The 18,507-nt window shown below is 47.8% G+C and overlaps 2 long non-coding RNA genes across 2 annotated transcripts; one reads left to right on the top strand and one right to left on the bottom strand.

Moving 5' to 3' along the window:
• The first annotated feature begins 2,612 nt into the window (after positions 1-2,612).
• Positions 2,613-16,348, top strand: LOC116665244. The gene is made up of 3 exons (XR_004321727.1): positions 2,613-3,143; positions 7,845-7,849; positions 16,338-16,348. It is a non-coding gene; the product is annotated as an uncharacterized LOC116665244 (long non-coding RNA).
• LOC116665243 lies at positions 13,781-15,754 on the bottom strand. The gene is made up of 2 exons (XR_004321726.1): positions 15,515-15,754; positions 13,781-13,937 (listed from the first exon to the last, which is right to left on the bottom strand). It is a non-coding gene; the product is annotated as an uncharacterized LOC116665243 (long non-coding RNA).
• Positions 16,349-18,507: the final 2,159 nt, after the last annotated feature.

Genomic DNA, 18,507 nt, shown 5'->3' on the forward strand with positions numbered 1-18,507 from the left:
AAGGAACAATGAAATACCTTTTGGAACCATGAATTAACCCCCAACCTGGGTTTCCCTTGTGCATGTGGTGCCCTTTGCTCCCAATGACACATACTAGGCAATGTTGGCATTTCAAGGGGTAACATTCCTCTGTAGGAATATACAAGACTATCTAAATAGAATATACACATTTAGGCTTGATTCCAAAAGCACCTAGAGGCATTTAATTATGAGAAACCTGCTGCAGCTATGCTAGGGTATTGAGAACCAGGTGTTCTTCTATCAGTGCTGAGAAGTCTTAATCATCCGATCATGTTAGGTAAAGCAATTTAACACAACCAAGTCTGCACCTCCTAGATATAGTGAACCCGGTGCTTGACAGAAGGGAACGACGGTCCACATAACCTGTGTCTTTAATGTGTTTGGCGAGTTTTACAGTTCAGTTCACTATCTGATTTCTAATATTTTCCTGTACTGTCTTGAGAAATTGAGGCCTAATATATATTCAATTTCAGTCAAAGATTCCCCACACTTCCCACAGTCCTTTCAGCCCAAAGAATACATAACCCCAGCATTTACTGAATCTAGGGGAAGGTCATCATTTCTTTGTGTGAGCTAAGTGTTCAATTCCTATTTATTTCAGTTGAGAGTATTTGACCTTTAAGGATTTCACTGTTGTTCACCGAGTGTGAAGGAAGAGGAACTCTGATTCTAGTAGGGGCTTGCTCTCCTCCTACTGGATTCATTGCAGCTCAGGTTCTGATCCTTTGAAATGGATGCCTGAGTGGAGTTGAAGGAAGAGCATGTGATTGATAGCTAGGCACAAACCTGGGAATAGGCTTACCTGGGCTTGGTGCATTTCGGTCTGAATGATTCTTAAATGCCCCTTGGGATGTGTGGATTCTCACGACCTCTTCCAAGAACATGAGTGCTTTTATCATCTCTGCCATCTCTTCTCTTTTAGACGTCAGGAATCTTGGACCCGTTCTTGGAGCTGAGAATCGAGTAACTTTCTCAAGGGCACGTTGACTCTCCGTATGTTTCTGCCAGTATCACCAAGGTTCAGTAGGTCTCATGAATGTCTTTCGAGCCTGGTATGCTCTAGAGATGTCTCCATGCCGATATTCTCCACTGTAGCAGAACAACTTTCATCAATGTGTTCACACATCTCCTCAATCCATGCAGCCAGTTTTTCTGCCAGCTTCTCTTCGTGTCTCCCATAAAGTCGACGTCAACAAGAATGGGCAAGTCTGAACGTACCTCGGAGCCTAAGCTTTAATCTAATGACAGGTAGTTCTTCCACTGTATGCCCTTTCAGATTCTGGAAACTGACCCGTGAACTCAGGTCTTTGGGCAGCATCAGTATCTCCAACTTACACAGATTCCCGAACCAAAGACTTAAGCCAATCTACACATAGGGCGTCAGCCCCTCCATCACACTGATCCACCAACAGAACTCTGCCCAGTTACCTTGGACCCACCAGCCACAACAAGCCTCATGGTACACACCAACATTCCACCTGGAATCCAACCGGTAAGTGACATTGACAGTGGTTGATGCATTAAGTCAGTGTTGGGGGAGAGGCTGCTTTAGACGAGAGGTCACTAAGGGAAATTTGATTATATCAACAAGGGTCCCATGGTCTTTTCTCTTCCCTCTTTCCTTTTTTTCAGATCTGTATACACAGTAAAATCGGAGGGAAGTGTGTCCATGTTCAGTTTATCGATTGACAGCTCTTTAAACTTTCTAACATTTCATAGTACACAGAGACCCACTCCAGGAAACTCATGTTTGTGTAATATCCATTCACCCAGAATACATATCCGTCTGTTGCTTTCTGCTGAAACACCCACACTCTCAGAACATGGATCCGTTTTTTTCATGGGGGCTGAAATTCCTAGAAATGAAACCAATCCCAACGTGCACATTCCTGTATGTCTCTTTTGCTCTTAGTACAGTTTTGCAGAGCTACTTGTCTTTGTTATAGGCTTATGCCATTTCTTCTCTACCTTGGTTAGAATATGGCATTCATTCATCCTTTTGGAATTCTTGTAAGTCTATATCCCTTTCTATGACCCACTGTTGTTGAAAACCGTCATTTTGTTTGGGTCAAGATATGCACTGCTGGATCAGTATCTATGAATACTAATGCACTCGTCTGTGTTCTGAATACAAGTGTTTTGAGTACATGCTAGCCGCGATACTGGGTCATTGCGTGATGAATGATCCTTGACATCACTTTGAGAATTTGTTTTGAATAATCATGGTTGTTTGGTATATGTCAGCCAACTGTAAACTTTTGTTGTTTGTTTGTCTGATTGTTTGTTTGTTTGCAAACACATTAGGCCATGCATCACTCCATTTGCTTCAATCACAGAGTCATATATGTGAATCACTTAAGATAGTGCTTAAAATCACCTATGATTTCATGCTACCCTCTCCCATCTTTAGGATTTTGATGTCCTCCTTGCCTTCTTCTTCTTACTTCTTTGCAACTCAGGCTCTTCTTGCATTTGCAATAATGGTTTTGTTATTTCCATTTCATCTTGTTACTTTTCTACTCAGGGTAGGATTCTCAGTTTTTGTTTTAGGATCAGTCTCAAACTGCTGAATTCTTTTAAGGTTTGCCTGTCACTGAAATTCCCTAGCTCTGCCGTTGTTATAAACGGCGGTCATTTGGCATAGGCTAACCTAGATTGCAGCTTTTTCTCATTCAGGATATGGTCTATGTCCTCGCACTTCTACCCGTGCAGCAAAATTTCTGCTGAGATATCAGCTGAAACCCCTCTGGAGGTTCTGTTGGGACTAAGTTGCTTTCCTCGAGGTGCATTTTACATCACTGGGATGATCATGAAATTTGTTTATTTGAATTCTACAGCTCCTTGTTGGTCTATTGGGATTCCACCTCATTTGGACGCTGTGTATTTCCTGAATTCGTATAGATGATCCTTTCTTGGCTTTCAGCAATTTTCATTCTGATTTTTGTACAAATTCCTTTTCAGAATTTTTATTTTTTCTCTTGCTTTTCCATTTGGGAATTCTATGAGTCCTATTTTTCCTGCTTTGTCTTAACCCATGATTCAACAGTGATGTTTGCGTTGGTTTGTACTTGCTTTTCTGTGTCTTCTTCTGATCGATTGATTTCTGTTCCCCTGTCATCACAGTCATTCACGAGTCCCTCTGCATTATGTAGTCTGCTTAGGACTTGACTTTAGCCCAGTTATTATCTCATCCATTGAGTTTTCTGTCATTATTGGTTCTTCTTTAGACTTTCTCTTCCCCTTTTCTGGTATTCTGCCTTTTGTGATTCTGAGGCACTGCTGTTCATCAGTGTTTTCCTCACTTCCATTTTCAGAGCTTGCTCTGGTAGCGTTTTGCCGTCTAGTTGTTTGAAAGCTTATTTTTTGGGCCTTCAATCTCTTTGGAACTGAAAATGGTACTTCCTGTTTCTTTTACTATACTTCTTTTACTCTACTCTTCAGGTACTATCATGTATGTAAGTATAGACTTATAGGGCTTGGATTAAGTGCAAACTTTAGACTATTTGGTGTAAGCAATTTCCATGGTATTTCTGAGAGGACAATTTTCCCTAGACCTTGATGCCATGCCCTGTTCCTGTGTGTGTTGTCTGGTATATCTCTAATGCTGGTGTTGCCTTTGTTGTGATGAACACACCATACTGTTTCAGTTAGTAGAACCTCATTTTTATTACACTAATCTCACAATTCTGAAAGGGCACAGGGCACTTCCTCTAGTGGAAATGAAGCTTCTATAGGTTTTCAGCTCTGCATTCTTCTGTATGTCATTTTGAAGTGTCTCCAAACAGCCAACATAGAGTGCGCTTGTACTTTCTACTGCCATGGGAATGTCCCAATGTTACCAGTTCTTCCCAGAGCTTCTCTGTCTACAGAAACACCAGTGGAAGCATATGTATGGATGTCATACTTCAGGGCCTGCTGGGATGATCCCGCAGACCGACCTATGTGTCCTCGGTGCAGTACCCTGTCAGTGCCGTCCAAAATGTAGCATCTGCATTTGGGTGATAATGCTGTAAGAAATGCTTCATCTTCTCATGCTGTGGACTTTGACCACTCTTCCTAGTTCTCTCATTCTTGAGTTATGGGTTCACGAAGGCAACCACAGAGCTGTTCCTCATCCTCTGCCTCAAACCAGACTGTAATCCCAATCCAGGTTATGAATGTAGCAGATCCTAAATCTTTTAATACTGATTTCAAACCCAACGCCCCCTGGAACCCTCAGTCCAGATGCATGATACCTCTGATTGAGCCCCACACGTGCTCTATTGGCAAAATGTCAAATTGGACCCTGGTCCTGCAGATGCAGTGGATGTGGCCATAGGACATATCGATAAACTCAACCTCACGCGCCAGTGCTGTTGCTGTCTCACTGAGTTCACAGTTCTCTTTGCTCTCTTGAAAGTACCCACCAAAACCCACAACGCACTCTAGATCCCTGAGTTCTGCGAGAGCCATCATCCGTAGCCCTATCCCTCTTTTTCCGCTGCCTCTGCTAGCTCAGATTTGGCAGCTCGGATCTTGGTCTCAGATTCAATTGTGGGGATATTTTGAGCTGATTTCTTTGAGTTCTGTCAGCCAAGCATCTGCTGTGCACTCTTCTAACTCTCAGCGCATCACCTTCAATCCTGCTGCCCGCTTGAGAGTGTGCTTCCAAGGAAAACAGAGTTTCACCTTTGATGCTCCATTACCAGAGGTCAGATCCTGCACTGGTTTCCATTCTCTACTTTGCCTTTTCCTGCTACCAGGATTTCTGACGCCTCATCCTGTCTTTGGAAGTAACAGACCACTCTTAGGCAAGTGTCCTGTGCCAAGGGCTGGTTGATTGTATGTTTACAATGTTTTGTGTATGGTAGCTAGTGAGAACAGTTTGCAGTGGTTCTCTGCCTACTGGGCATTGATAAATCAACACTTTCCACAAATAATTCACAGAAATTTGATATTTGTATTTCGCTCCGTTTTCTTTACAGCCATGGTCGGAAAGTTTGTCCGAAGACTCCAGCTTTGACATTATGTTGATAAGGCAGTTGCAGGCTTTAAGAAGGTTTATAGTATCGATTTACGTGTTTTGGTATTTATATGAAATTGAAGTTAGTATTTGAAAATTACCAAATCAACCTAGAAGCCAGACTTGACAATTTCTTTAACATTTTGTCATCTCTAAGGAAAAAACAGACAGACTCAATGTAAAATAGCAGTCCAAATGTTTGAAGGGGACATGCCAACTCTTTTCTCTTGAAGCCTCCAACAACAAAAGGAACAATGAAATACCTATTGGAACCATGAATTAACCCCCAACCTGGGTTTCCCTTGTGCATGTGGTGCCCTTTGCTCCCAATGACACATACTAGGCAATGTTGGCATTTCAAGGGGTAACATTCCTCTGTAGGAATATACAAGACTATCTAAATAGAATATACACATTTAGGCTTGATTCCAAAAGCACCTAGAGGCATTTAACTATGAGAAACCTGCTGCAGCTATGCTAGGGTATTGAGAACCAGGTGTTCTTCTATCAGTGCTGAGAAGTCTTAATCATCCGATCATGTTAGGTAAAGCAATTTAACACAACCAAGTCTGCACCTCCTAGATATAGTGAACCCGGGGCTTGACGGAAGGGAACGACGGTCCACATAACCTGTGTCTTTAATGTGTTTGGCGACTTTTACAGTTCAGTTCACTATCTGACTTCTAATATTTTCCTGTACTGTCTTGAGAAACTGAGGCCTAATATATATTCAATTTCAGTCAAAGATTCCCCACACTTCCCACAGTCCTTTCAGCCCAAAGAATACATAACCCCAGCATTTACTGAATCTAGGGGAAGGTCATCATTTCTTTGTGTGAGCTAAGTGTTCAATTCCTATTTATTTCAGTTGAGAGTATTTGACCTTTAAGGATTTCACTGTTGTTCACTGAGTGTGAAGGAAGAGGAACTCTGATTCTAGTAGTGGCTTGCTCTCCTCCTACTGGATTCATTGCAGCTCAGGTTCTGAGCCTTTGAAATGGATGCCTGAGTGGAGTTGAAGGAAGAGCATGTGATTGATAGCTAGGCACAAACCTGGGAATAGGCTTACCTGGGCTTGGTGCATTTCGGTCTGAATGATTCTTAAATGCCCCTTGGGATGTGTGGATTCTCACGACCTCTTCCAAGAACATGAGTGCTTTTATCATGTCTGCCATCTCTTCTCTTTTAGACGTCAGGAATCTTGGACCCGTTCTTGGAGCTGAGAATCGAGTAACTTTCTCAAGGCCACGTTGACTCTCCGTATGTTTATGCCAGTATCACCAAGGTTCAGTAGGTCTGATGAATGTCTTTCGAGCCTGGTATGCTCTAGAGATGTCTCCATGCCGATATTCTCCACTGTAGCAGAACAACTTTCATCAATGTGTTCACACATCTCCTCAATCCATGCAGCCAGTTTTTCTGCCAGCTTCTCTTCGTGTCTCCCATAAAGTCGACGTCAACAAGAATGGGCAAGTCTGAACGTACCTCGGAGCCTAAGCTTTAATCTAATGACAGGTAGTTCTTCCACTGTATGCCCTTTCAGATTCTGGAAACTGACCCGTGAACTCAGGTCTTTGGGCAGCATCAGTATCTCCAACTTACACAGATTCCCGAACCAAAGACTTAAGCCAATCTACACATAGGGCGTCAGCCCCTCCATCACACTGATCCACCAACAGAATTCTGCCCAGTTACCTTGGATCCCACCAGCCACAACAAGCCTCATGGTACACACCAACATTCCACCTGGAATCCAACCGGTAAGTGACATTCACAGTGGTTGATGCATTAAGTCAGTGTTGGGGGAGAGGCTGCTTTAGACGAGAGGTCCCTAAGGGAAATGTGATTATATCAACAAGGGTCCCATGGTCTTTTCTCTTCCCTCTTTCCTTTTTTTCAGATCTGTATACACAGTAAAAACGGAGGGAAGTGTGTCCATGTTCAGTTTATCGATTGACAGCTCTTTAAACTTTCTAACAGTTCACAGTACACAGAGACCCACTCCAGGAAACTCATGTTTGTGTAATATCCATTCACCCAGAATACATATCCGTCTGTTGCTTTCTGCTGAAACACCCACACTCTCAGAACATGGATCCGTTTTTTTCATGGGGGCTGAAATTCCTAGAAATGAAACCAATCCCAACGTGCACATTCCTGTATGTCTCTTTTGCTCTTAGTACAGTTTTGCAGAGCTACTTGTCTTTGTTATAGGCTTATGCCATTTCTTCTCTACCTAGGTTAGAATATGGCATTCATTCATCCTTTTGGAATTCTTGTAAGTCTATATCCCTTTCTATGACCCACTGTTGTTGAAAACCGTCATTTTGTTTGGGTCAAGATATGCACTGCTGGATCAGTATCTATGAATACTAATGCACTCGTCTGTGTTCTGAATACAAGTGTTTTGAGTACATGCTAGCCGCGATACTGGGTCATTGCGTGATGAATGATCCTTGACATCACTTTGAGTAATTTGTTTTGAATAATCATGGTTGTTTGGTATATGTCAGCCAACTGTAACCTTTTGTGTATTTGTTTGTCTGATTGTTTGTTTGTTTGCAAACACATTAGGCCATGCATCATCTCCATTTGCTTCAATCACAGAGTCATATATGCTGAATCACTGAAGATAGTGCTTAAATCACCTATGATTTCCTGCTACCCTCTCCCATCTTTAGGATTTTGATGTCCTCCTTGCCTTCTTCTTCTTACTTCTTTGCAACTCAGGCTCTTCTTGCATTTGCAATAATGGTTTTGTTATTTCCATTTCATCATGCTACTTTTCTACTCAGGGTAGGATTCTCAGTTTTTGTTTTAGGATCAGTCTCAAACTGCTGAATTCTTTTAAGGTTTGCCTGTCAGTGAAATTCCCTAGATCTGCCGTTGTTATAAACGGCGGTCATTTGGCATAGGCTACCCTAGATTGCAGCTTTTTCTCATTCAGGATATGGTCTATGTCCTCGCACTTCTACCCGTGCAGCAAAATTTCTGCCGAGATATCAGCTGAAACCCCTCTGGAGGTTCTGTTGTGACTAAGTTGCTTTCCTCGAGGTGCATTTTACATCACTGGGATGATCATGAAATTTGTTTATTTGAATTCTACAGCTCCTTGTTGGTCTATTGGGATTCCACCTCATTTGGACGCTGTGTACTTCCTGAATTCGTATAGATGATCCTTTCTTGGCTTTCAGCAAGTTTCATTCTGATTTTTGTACAAATTCCTTTTCAGAATTTTTATTTTTTCTCTTGCTTTTCCATTTGGGAATTCTATGAGTCCTATTCTTTCCTGCTTTGTCTTAACCCATGATTCAACAGCGATGTTTGCGTTGGTTTGCACTTGCTTTTCTGTGTCTTCTTCTGATCGATTGATTTCTGTTCCCCTGTCATCACAGTCATTCACGAGTCCCTCTGCATTATGTAGTCTGCATAGGACTGACTTTAGCCCAGTTATTATCTCACCCATTGAGTTTTCTGTCATTATTGGTTTCTTCTTTAGACTTTCTCTTCCCCTTTTCTGGTATTCTGCCTTTTGTTATTCAGAGGCCCTGCTGTTCATCAGTGTTTTCCTCACTTCCATTTTCAGTGCTTTCTCTGGTAGCGTTTTGCCGTCTAGTTGTTTGAAAGCTTATTTTTTGTGCCTTTAATCACTTTGGAACAGAAAATGGCACTTCCTGTTTTTTTTACTATACTTCTTTTTCTCTACTCTTCAAGTACTATCAGGTATGTAGTATAGACTTATAGGGCTTGGATTTATGAAAACTTTAGAGTATTTGGTGTAAGCAATTTCATGGCATTTCTGAGAGGACAATTTTCCCTAGACCTTGATGCCATGCCCTGTTCCTGTGTGTGTTGTCTGTTATATCTCTAATTGCTGGTGTTCCCTTTGTTGTGATGAACACACCATACTATTTCAGTTAGTAGAACCTCATTTTTATTACGCTAATCTCACAGTTCTGAAAGGGCACAAGGCACTTCCTCTACTTGAAATGAAGCTTCTATAAGTTTTCAGGTCTTCATTCCTCTGTACGTCATTTTGGAGTGTCTTCAAAGGAGCCAACATAGAGTGCGCTTGTTCTTTCTACTGCCATGGGAATGTCCCAATGTTACCTGTTCTTCCCAGAACTTCTCTGTCTGCAGAAACACCAGTGGAAGCATATGTATGGATGTCATACTTCAGGGCCTGCTGGGATGATCCCGCAGACCGACCTATGTGTCCTCGGTGCAGTACCCTGTCAGTGCCGTCCAAAATGTAGCATCTGCATTTGGGAGATAATGCTGTAAGAAATGCTTCATCTTCTCATGCTGTGGACTTTGACCACTCTTCCTTGTTCTCTCATCCTTGAGTCATGGGTTCATGAAAGCAAACACAGAGCTTTTCCTTATCCTCTGCCTCAAACCAGACCGTTATCCAAGTCTAGGTTACGAATATAGCAGATCCTAAACTTTTAATACTGATTTCAAACCCAACGCCCCCTGGAACCCTCAGACCAGATGCATGATATCTCTGATTGATCCCCACACGTGCTGTATTGGCAAAATATCAAATTGGTCCCTGGTCCTGCAGATGCAGTGGATGTGGCCATAGGACATATCGATAAACTCAACCTCACGCTCCAGTGCGGTTGCTGTCTCACTGAGGTCACAGTTCTCTTTGCTCTCTTGAAAGTACCCACCAATACCCACAACGCACTCTAGATCCCTGAGTTCTGCGTGGGCCATCATCCGTAGCCCTATCCCTCTTTTTCCGCTGCCTCTGCTAGCTCAGATTTGGCAGCTCGGATCTTGGTCTCAGATTCAATTGTGGGGATATTTTGTGCTAATTTTTTGAGTTCTGTCAGCCAAGCATCTGCGGTGCACTCTTCTAACACTCAGCGCATCACCTTCAATCCCATGCTTGCTGCCTTCTTGAGAGTGTGCTTCCAAGGTAAACAGTGTTTCACCTTTGATGCTCCATTACCAGAGGTCAGATCCTGCACTGGTTTCCATTCTCTACTTTGCCTTCTCCTTCTCCCAGGTTTTCTGAGGCCTCATCCTGTCTTTGGAATAACAGACCACTCTTCGGCAAGTGTCCTGTGCCAAGGCCTGGGTGAGTGGATGTTTACAATGCTGTGTGTATGGGAGCGAGTGAGAGCAGTTTGCACTGGTTCTCTGCCTACTGGGCATCAATAAATCAACACTTTCCACGTATAATTCACAGAAATTGGATGTTTGTTTAGCTCCAGTTTTCTATACAGCCATGGTCCGAGGCTTTTGTCCTGAAGACTCCTGCTTTGAGGCTAGGGGAGGCTGGGTCACACGTTTCCCTCCATCCCCAGCCCAGCTGGAAGCCTGAAAGATGCCCAGGTCAGCCCGTGGCCCATTTTCAGCCCTGCTCCACCCTGGCCTGTCCAAATGCCACATGGCCCTGTCACACATCTGGCTGGCAAGCGTTCCTTGTGGTAGAGCATCTATCCCCTCTTCTCCGCATTTGCCCCCTGCCTGGTGCCCCTCTATATCTGCCCTCCCTGCTCTCCCGGCCTCTCAGCGCCATCTCCCCTCCTCCTCCCCATAGTGTCTCAGCGTTTTCCTGCCTTTGGTGAGATGGGGCCATTTCTCTCAAGGGTCGTTTTAAATATTCAGATTTTTAAATTTTTATTTTATTGAATTATATTCAGTTTACAATTTTGTGTCAATTTCTGGTGTACAGCTCAATGCTTCAGTCATACAATAACATTCGTATATTCATTTTCATGTCCTTTCTCACCATGAGCTACTACAAGATTTTGACTATGGTTCCCTGTGCTGTGTGGTATAAACTTGTTGCTTTATTTTATATTTACCACTCACTGTCTGCAAATCTCGAACTCCCAGTCTATCCTTTCCCACCCTGTTCCCCTCTGATAACCATGAGTTTGTTTTCTAAGTCTGTTTAATTTTAGATTCCACATGAGTGTTGTCATATGGTGTTTTTCTTTCTTTCTGGCTTACTTCACTTAGAATGATGTTTTCCAGGGCCATCCATGTTGCTCCAAATGGCATGATATTATTTTTTATGGCTGAGTAGTATTCCATTGTATACATGACACGGCTTCTGTATCCAGTCATCTGTTGCTGGACATTTAAGCTGTCTCCATGTCTTGGCTATTGTAAATAGTGCTATGAACATTGGGGTGCTGGTGTCTTTCTGTATTAATGCTTCCTTTGGATATATGCCCAGGAGTGGGATTATTGTATCATATAGTAAGTGTATTTTTAGTTTTTTGAGGACTCTCCATACCATTTTCCATAACTGCTGTACCAAACTACATTCCCACCGACAGTGTACAAGGGTTCACTGTTTTCCACACCCTCTCTAGCATTTACCATTTGAATATTCATGCTTTAATTATTTTATTGCAGCAGCAACATGTAAGAATGAAAAAGTGGCATCCTGGTGGCTGGGGGATGAGCCTGTGTGTGTGTCCCTGTGCATGTGTGTATGTTCCTGTATGTGTGTACATGTCCCTGTGTGTACATGTGTGCCCTCCATGTGCCTGCATGGGGGTGGGGAGTGGGGCTGGAGCCTGTGTGTGTGACTGACATCTCAGGCACGTGGGCCTGGAGGGGTGTGCGAGGCTGTGATGCTGGGCTGAGAGGCTGTGACCTGACCAAGGCCACACAGCCCATCTTGGGGCCCAGGGCCCCACCCTTGCTTCCAGGCCTGTCACCAATCAGCTGGGGTGTCCCCTGCCTGTGACACAGGGCTTGGAGTCCTGACCCTAAGGGCCCCACAACTTCCCTCAGGAGGAGGGGTCTCTGGGGCAGGAGGAGGTGGCTGGGCTTGGCATGAGGAGGGGGGAGCAGGGAATCCAATGGGGTGAGCATGGCTCTGGAGTTTGGGGGTGACCATCAGCAGTGAGGTGAGGGGAGTAAGAAGGGCCTCCTCACCAGGACTGAGTTTGTCACCCCGGCCAAGGGAGTCGCTCTTCTGCACAAGGGCCAATTTAGAAAAATGTGGAAAACCAAGTTTCAGGCTCCATGGTAGATAAGTCCCATTCCAGACGGAAATAGCAGGATGTGACCCCGTAAAAAGTGGTGAGCGCACGTGAGCCATCGCCTCGCCCAGAAAGGAATTCCCCCGAGAGCCAGAGCTCACCCCACACCCACCCAGGGGCCTGGGAGGCCTGGAGTGATGGCCCTGCTGGGGTCCCACTACCCAGGAAGATAGGGGAGAAGGGCCGCTGGTCATACAGTCGAGGCCCAAGGAGGGGAAGAGACCTGCCCAGGTCACCCAGCACAGGAGGGCAGTCGGGTGGGACCCAGGACTTCGGGCTTGTCACAGGCCCCCTTCTTAGGAAAGGGGCACAGGCCTGCCTGGGAAAGAAGCATCGGGTAAGTGAATAACCCTGCAGACAGGGCCAAGTTGGCTGGCTGGCCGAGCCTCAGTTTCCCCTCTGTGGAACAGGGGACGGGAAGGCGCCTGCTCACAGGGTCTCTGTGAAGCTAGAGATGGTGCTGCTGTGGTGCTGGGGAGAGCCCTCCTGGTCCTCCTTACCTTGGAAGTGGCCGGAGGGCCCTTCCTGAGGGCCGATGGTGCCTGTCTAGCTGGGCGGGCTGCTGGTCCCTGCGGCCCTGACAGTGGCAGCTACACGGCTTGGTGAAGGATGGGCCAACTCCCCTTCCCAGGCACCCTGGCCCATCGTCCCCCACCACGCACCCTGGGCTGGCTCCCTCTTTCCTTCCTGCCTCCTCTTGTCTCTGCTTCCCCCCACCTGGTGTCCCTCTCTTGTCACCTCCTGTCCCTCTCTAGGACTTGACCCCCACCTTTCTCTCTCTCACTCACACACTGTCTCTCCCTGCGTGTGTCTTTCTCTGCCTCTCCCCCAGGCCCTCAGGCCCTGAGCTCAGGTCTAGCCCTGTCCAGGGCCACAGAGCCACAGGGCCACATCTCTCCCAGCACTCCCACCCTCACAGCGATGTTCCAGCCCCAGCTCTGCTCACAGTGGAGGAGCCCGGTTACAGAGCTGCTCCTGCTGGCATTTGCTGCTGCATCGCTGATCCCCCCCACTTCCCTGGGCAGCGCAGCAGTCTCACCTTGACCTGTTTGTGGCCCAGCCTGGACCCCAGAGCTGCTGCAGGGCTGGCTGCCTCCCCCACCTGGAAGGAGGGAGGGCCCCGTGGGCTCCAGGGACAGCTGGTGCAGAGTGGAGTGGACTCTTTTTATGCCCAACACCTTCTCCCTGGCAGTGGTGGCACCCCAACCACTGACCCTGCCCCGCCCACCTCAGAGTCAGGAGGCTGTGGGAGGATGAAGGGCTCTCATGGGGCCCACTGAGAGCACTGCCACCCTCAGCCCCCCTCAGGGTCTGCCTGGAGCCGGGGCTGCCGGGCAGCTGACGCGGGGTGGGGGCACGGGCCTGGTCAGTGCAGGGCCTCTCGCTGGACGCCCATGGCCTCCCTGCACCTCATCCGTTCCTCACCATGAGACACGGCCACTTCATTCTGGTCATCTAGCTCATGACCGGACACCCCTGTGACTGACAGGCCCCACATGCCCAGTGAGTGTTTACTGACTGAAGCAGCACAGCCATCACTAGATCTAGACACAGGCTGTACCCACCACCCAGGAGGAGCCCCGGGGCCCCTGTGGTCACTGCTGCCCTGAAGGGGTAACCTTGCATCTGCCCTGTCATCTTAGTTCCTGCTGGTTTGTGAGTTGTGTGCCCGTGAATCACTGCGTGCCCTCAAGAGGGTGTGACCACTAGTCCTCCAGGAAGCAGACACTGACACAGAGAGAACTGTGACAATTTCATTAGGGGTGACAATAGGAGAGAACAGCAGAGGGGGCAGGTTGGAGCAGGGAAACATTCGGGCCGTAATGCACCTCTGACATCTTCTCTAAACACATCATTGCCACAGCTGAGGGGCCCCTTCAGTTGGCAAATGGACTGTGCTGTAAGGCAAAAAGAGTTATTTATTTTAATAGGATCTTATTTTTTCCTGATTTTGTCTTCTCTAATGTATGTATGGCCTCTGACAGGACACTGTAGTCTGTGTGTGCATCTCCGTGTCTATACAGAATGAAAATAATTATTTTCACATCTCAGACACAGATCTCAAAATGTGCACATTCTCATTATTATATTTCCTTCTTTAACTAGTAAGACCTAATATTTAATAGAAGAAAGGGACCTTTTGCCTTATGTTTAAAGCAGAGAATGGTAAGCTCTGGGCCTGAGCTCTTATATCTTCAGTTTAATTTAATGTACTTCCTAAGGTCTCTTTTGATGATTCTGTGTGCAGACACTTTCTTTTAAACTATGAGAATGCTGAGTGAGAAATATGTCCCAGTCATTTTGCAAAACAATGTGTGTGCTTGACCCAACCCTCCTCACAATGACGTCAGGGACCAGCGTTACCCCCGGCTCACAGAGAACAATGCTGAGACCCTGTGGGGGCCCCACTGAGTCTTGGTGTTAGGGGATGAACTGCAAGAACTCAAAGAATCAGAAATTGGATCTTGTGACATAAATGTGGAGATGCCAAGCTGACAGTGGGCATGGTGACAGGAGGGAGCAGGGGTGTAGGGACAGGGGTCCTACAGGGTGTCTCCTGATCACCCCTGACTTCCCCCAAAGAACCTGCCTCATGCTGAAGGGCAAGGCACCTGCTCAGCTGATCTAAATCCTGCCTGCACTTTTCAAATCACTGGGGCAAAAGAAAACTTCAGCCACACAAATTACCCTGAAAAAAACAAGCTAAATTTCAGTTTCTCTGATATCCAGAGATTTCATCCAGACCCAGAACTTTCAGAAACCCAAGAGAACAATCATCTTTATATGAGGTTGTGAACTGAGGGCTTTCTGGAGGCACTGGGTTCTGAAGGGGATACGTGCATGGCTGCACTGAGTCCCCTGCACACACATGTGGCTCTGAGTGGACCTCACGCTGCATTCACACGGCCCGCCTGAGCTGCCCACCCTGCCAGGAGTGACCTTCCAGCTCCATCTGAGTGAACCCAACAAACGCCCACTGGGCAGCCCTTCAATTTCTTTCTTCCCCTCCACACCCTCTTATTCACTCCTGTGTGGCTCACGTGTCCCTCTTCTGCACTCTGAGGCCCTGCACGGGCACATCTGCTATGGTGACAAGCTGTCTGCTGTGAATGTCTCTCTCCCTCACTCGCTCCCTTACCCCTCGAGGCAACCCCATGAGCCCCTGAAGTTAGGGGTGTGCTTCACCCCTCACAGAGCACATCACATGGTCCATGCAAGAGGCACATCTGCCAAACTGGGACTTCAAATTCATTTGATATTCTGTCAAAAGTCTCTTCTGTTCTATACAAGAGACATCTGCTTCCCAGGTCAGGATGGGGAAATGACACAGTCCATCAGATGTGTGTGCTGGGAAGCTAGACAGACGTCACAATGTCCCAAGTCAGATTTCCTCAGGCATCGCAAGGCCCTGGAGTGCCATCTCCCCTTCTGCAAAGACTCGACAAGGGAGCAGAAGCACATGCTCTCATCTTACCGAGTGCTGTAACTGGTGGTGGTGGGGGTGGTGGTGTGTGAGAACACATAGGCCACAACAGAGGTGGGGGTGGCGGTGATGAATAGCCTCTGAGAAGTGACGCTGGGTGTCCCATCGGGTGAGGCACACCAAGTGGTCCTGCACAAGTACCGGGACATCGGGAATCCACAGTGACCTGCAGAACAGAAGAGAGAGCTGTGTTGGATGACAGACAAAAGGAACAACACCTACAGAACCTGAAACCCAATGCAGCAGCTGTCAGCACCGGGCACCCTCCCCTCCACCGGGTGCCCAGACAGCAGCACAGGGCCACACACTCGACCTTGGGGATAAAACACTGTTGCCACATGACACCGCCGGTGTCTGTAAGTGGAGGAAGGCGAGAGTCCTGCCTGAGATGATGTACAGAGGTTCCAGCAAATTGATAAAGTAGGACCTCCCAAACAGGAAGCCTCTCTGTGCAGGACAACCCACCCTGACACCTTCCCCAGCTCCACAGAAGCATGGTCTGCATGAACCAGAAACACAGAGAAAGAAAGGAAGTGAAGGCCTGGTTTTCCACATAGAATCAGAGCCGCACCTGGGTACTTGCTCTATCTGCAGGACCCTGCCAGACCCTCTCTACTCCCTGATCACAAAGGGCCCTCCTCCGCCAGCAGGAGCTTCCCCTGGGCGCAATGAGCTCTGAGGAGCTGGGCATCCCGCAGTCCTGTGGGGGAGCTGGCAAAGTGCTTCTGAGGGGACAAGGCTGTCCTCAGAAGGGAGTCAGTCTCCGCTACAATCATCCTTATTCGCAGGGATGTCTGGATTTTAAGTTCGCTAGGAAAAGCACACTACGTTTGTCATATGGGAAAGGGAAGGGGGAAGTCTCAATCCTGCAAATAACACCAACGGGATTTTAGCTCATGTGGAAAATCCCACGGTGTGTGATGAGACAGAGAAGAAGCTCTGACAGCTTCCAGGGCAGAACCGACCCACCGCGGGATGGAGAACATGATGCCAGGACTGTGGTGCAAATTGGTCCTGCAGGGAAGTAGGCATTTTCATGGCGGGCACTTGCCCTTCTAGCCTCAATTCCCTACTACAAATGCACCATCTCTGAGAGTCAGGCTTTTCTGCCCAAGAGTACAACTGGAGGCAGCGGGGAAGGCACCTTTACCTCCCCAGAAGAGACAGTGATGGCCTGTGATATTACCACACCCAGGAAGACTCAAAGTTGCACAAACACCACGGTGTAAGGCTGGAGGGGTGGCTTAGATCAGTTTTCAGTTACAAGGAATTGAATGGGCATTATACAAAGGAGAATCCCACAGATTGAGCCAGGAAACCATTCAAAGAATGACAACAGGAACCGGTCTCAGTGAAACAGGAGCAATTCCAAGAGAAGAAGGAAAAAAGGAGTTAACCAAGCCAGGAGAAGTCAGTATGGAGCAAGGGCTCACCATTCTTATGCTATTTTAAGAAAAACACAGTCAAAACCTGAGGTCTTCAGCCCTCATGCACTCCCTCGCTGATGGCTTCTGCAAGTAACACTCAAGGTGATAGGGGGAGAGGAAAAGCCAATGGAAACTGGGCAAGAGTTTGAATTTGAAAACAAAAAGAAATGACAGACTCATAACAGAACAAACAGTCTGCAGACGAGGCCACAAGAGGCTGCTGCAAAAACAAAAAGAATAAATATCCCAGAAACACATTCACCGAAAAAGACCTCCCAATTTATCTAGGCCTCTGTGGTCGCCTCAGGAGGGTGGGAGTTACCGTTGAACACAGGAGACACACGAGGTTCTGAATCGGAAAAAAAACACAGAAAGGATGGAGGATTAGGCTAATCAGAGCAGACAATATTAAAGGAAAACAAAAATTTGAGCCTTCTTTCCCATATGACAATCGCTCTCATATCACACCGAGTGGGAGACAGGTCTCAGGACCCTTGACTGAAGAGACCACAGGCCCCGGGTTCGGGTGTATCTTCCATAACCGATCATCGGCTGTGGAAGGTCAGGGCTCCATTCGCTGCAGACAGTGACAGGGGCGGGCTTGTCCTCCAGGGAGCCCGGAACGTGGTGTCTGTTGAAGGCCCGTGTGCAGAACCGACACGTCTGCCCTCCGTCAGAGGACCCTCTTTCCCTCTACAACAGACACCTCCCTCCCCTGGGCAGGACGGGGAAGACGCGGTCCATCAAGTGCGTCTGCTAAGGGACCAGAGGGACACGGCCGTGAGCCCAGTCACGGCCGCCCGTGCACGGGGAAGCCCCGGAGAGCGATCTGCCCTTCTTCTGCAGTGACTCAAGGAAGAAACAGAGGACTATGCTTTCCTCTTACCAGAGCGGAGCAGCTGGCGGTGGGGGGCGAGGTTGCACAGGGCACCAAGGGGGACCAGGTGCAGGTGCCCAGCTGGGCGACGACGGGCCGCACCCGGGGCAGGCCACGCAGGCTGGTCCTCGGAAAGGTTGGGGCCCTCCGGCCCACGGGGTGACCTGCAGGACAGAAGGGAGGGCTGGGTTGGATGACAGACAAAAGCGCCAACACCGACAAGAGCCGAAACCCAACGCAGCAGCCGTCGGCACCGGGCACCCTCACCTCCACCGGGTGCCCAGAGAGCAGCACGGTGCCACACGCTCCGCCCAGCCTCTGGGGCCTGCCTGCAGCCTGGGCCGCACAGGGGGACACGGGGATACGACCCTGACGCCGCACGTCGCCGCCGCCGCTGTCTCCAAGTGGAGGAAGCCAAGGGTCCTCCTGCCCGAGAGGCTGCACACAGAGCTTCCAGCACACGGGCAAACTAGCGCCTTTCCAACAGCCAGCCGCTATGGGCGGGACGGCCTCCCGCCACCTTCCAAGATCCACGCAAGCTTGCCGGCGCGGACCAGGAACACGGACACGGGACGGAAGTGAAGAGCTCATTCTCCACACGAGCAAGAGGAGCGCACCAGGGCACCGCTCTGCCTGCAGGGCTCTGCCTGCGGACCCTGAAGGGCCTCTCTGCCCCCTCC

The sequence above is a fragment of the Camelus ferus genome, chromosome 8 (assembly GCF_009834535.1).
Source record: "Camelus ferus isolate YT-003-E chromosome 8, BCGSAC_Cfer_1.0, whole genome shotgun sequence".
Classification (NCBI taxonomy): Eukaryota; Metazoa; Chordata; class Mammalia; order Artiodactyla; family Camelidae; genus Camelus; species Camelus ferus.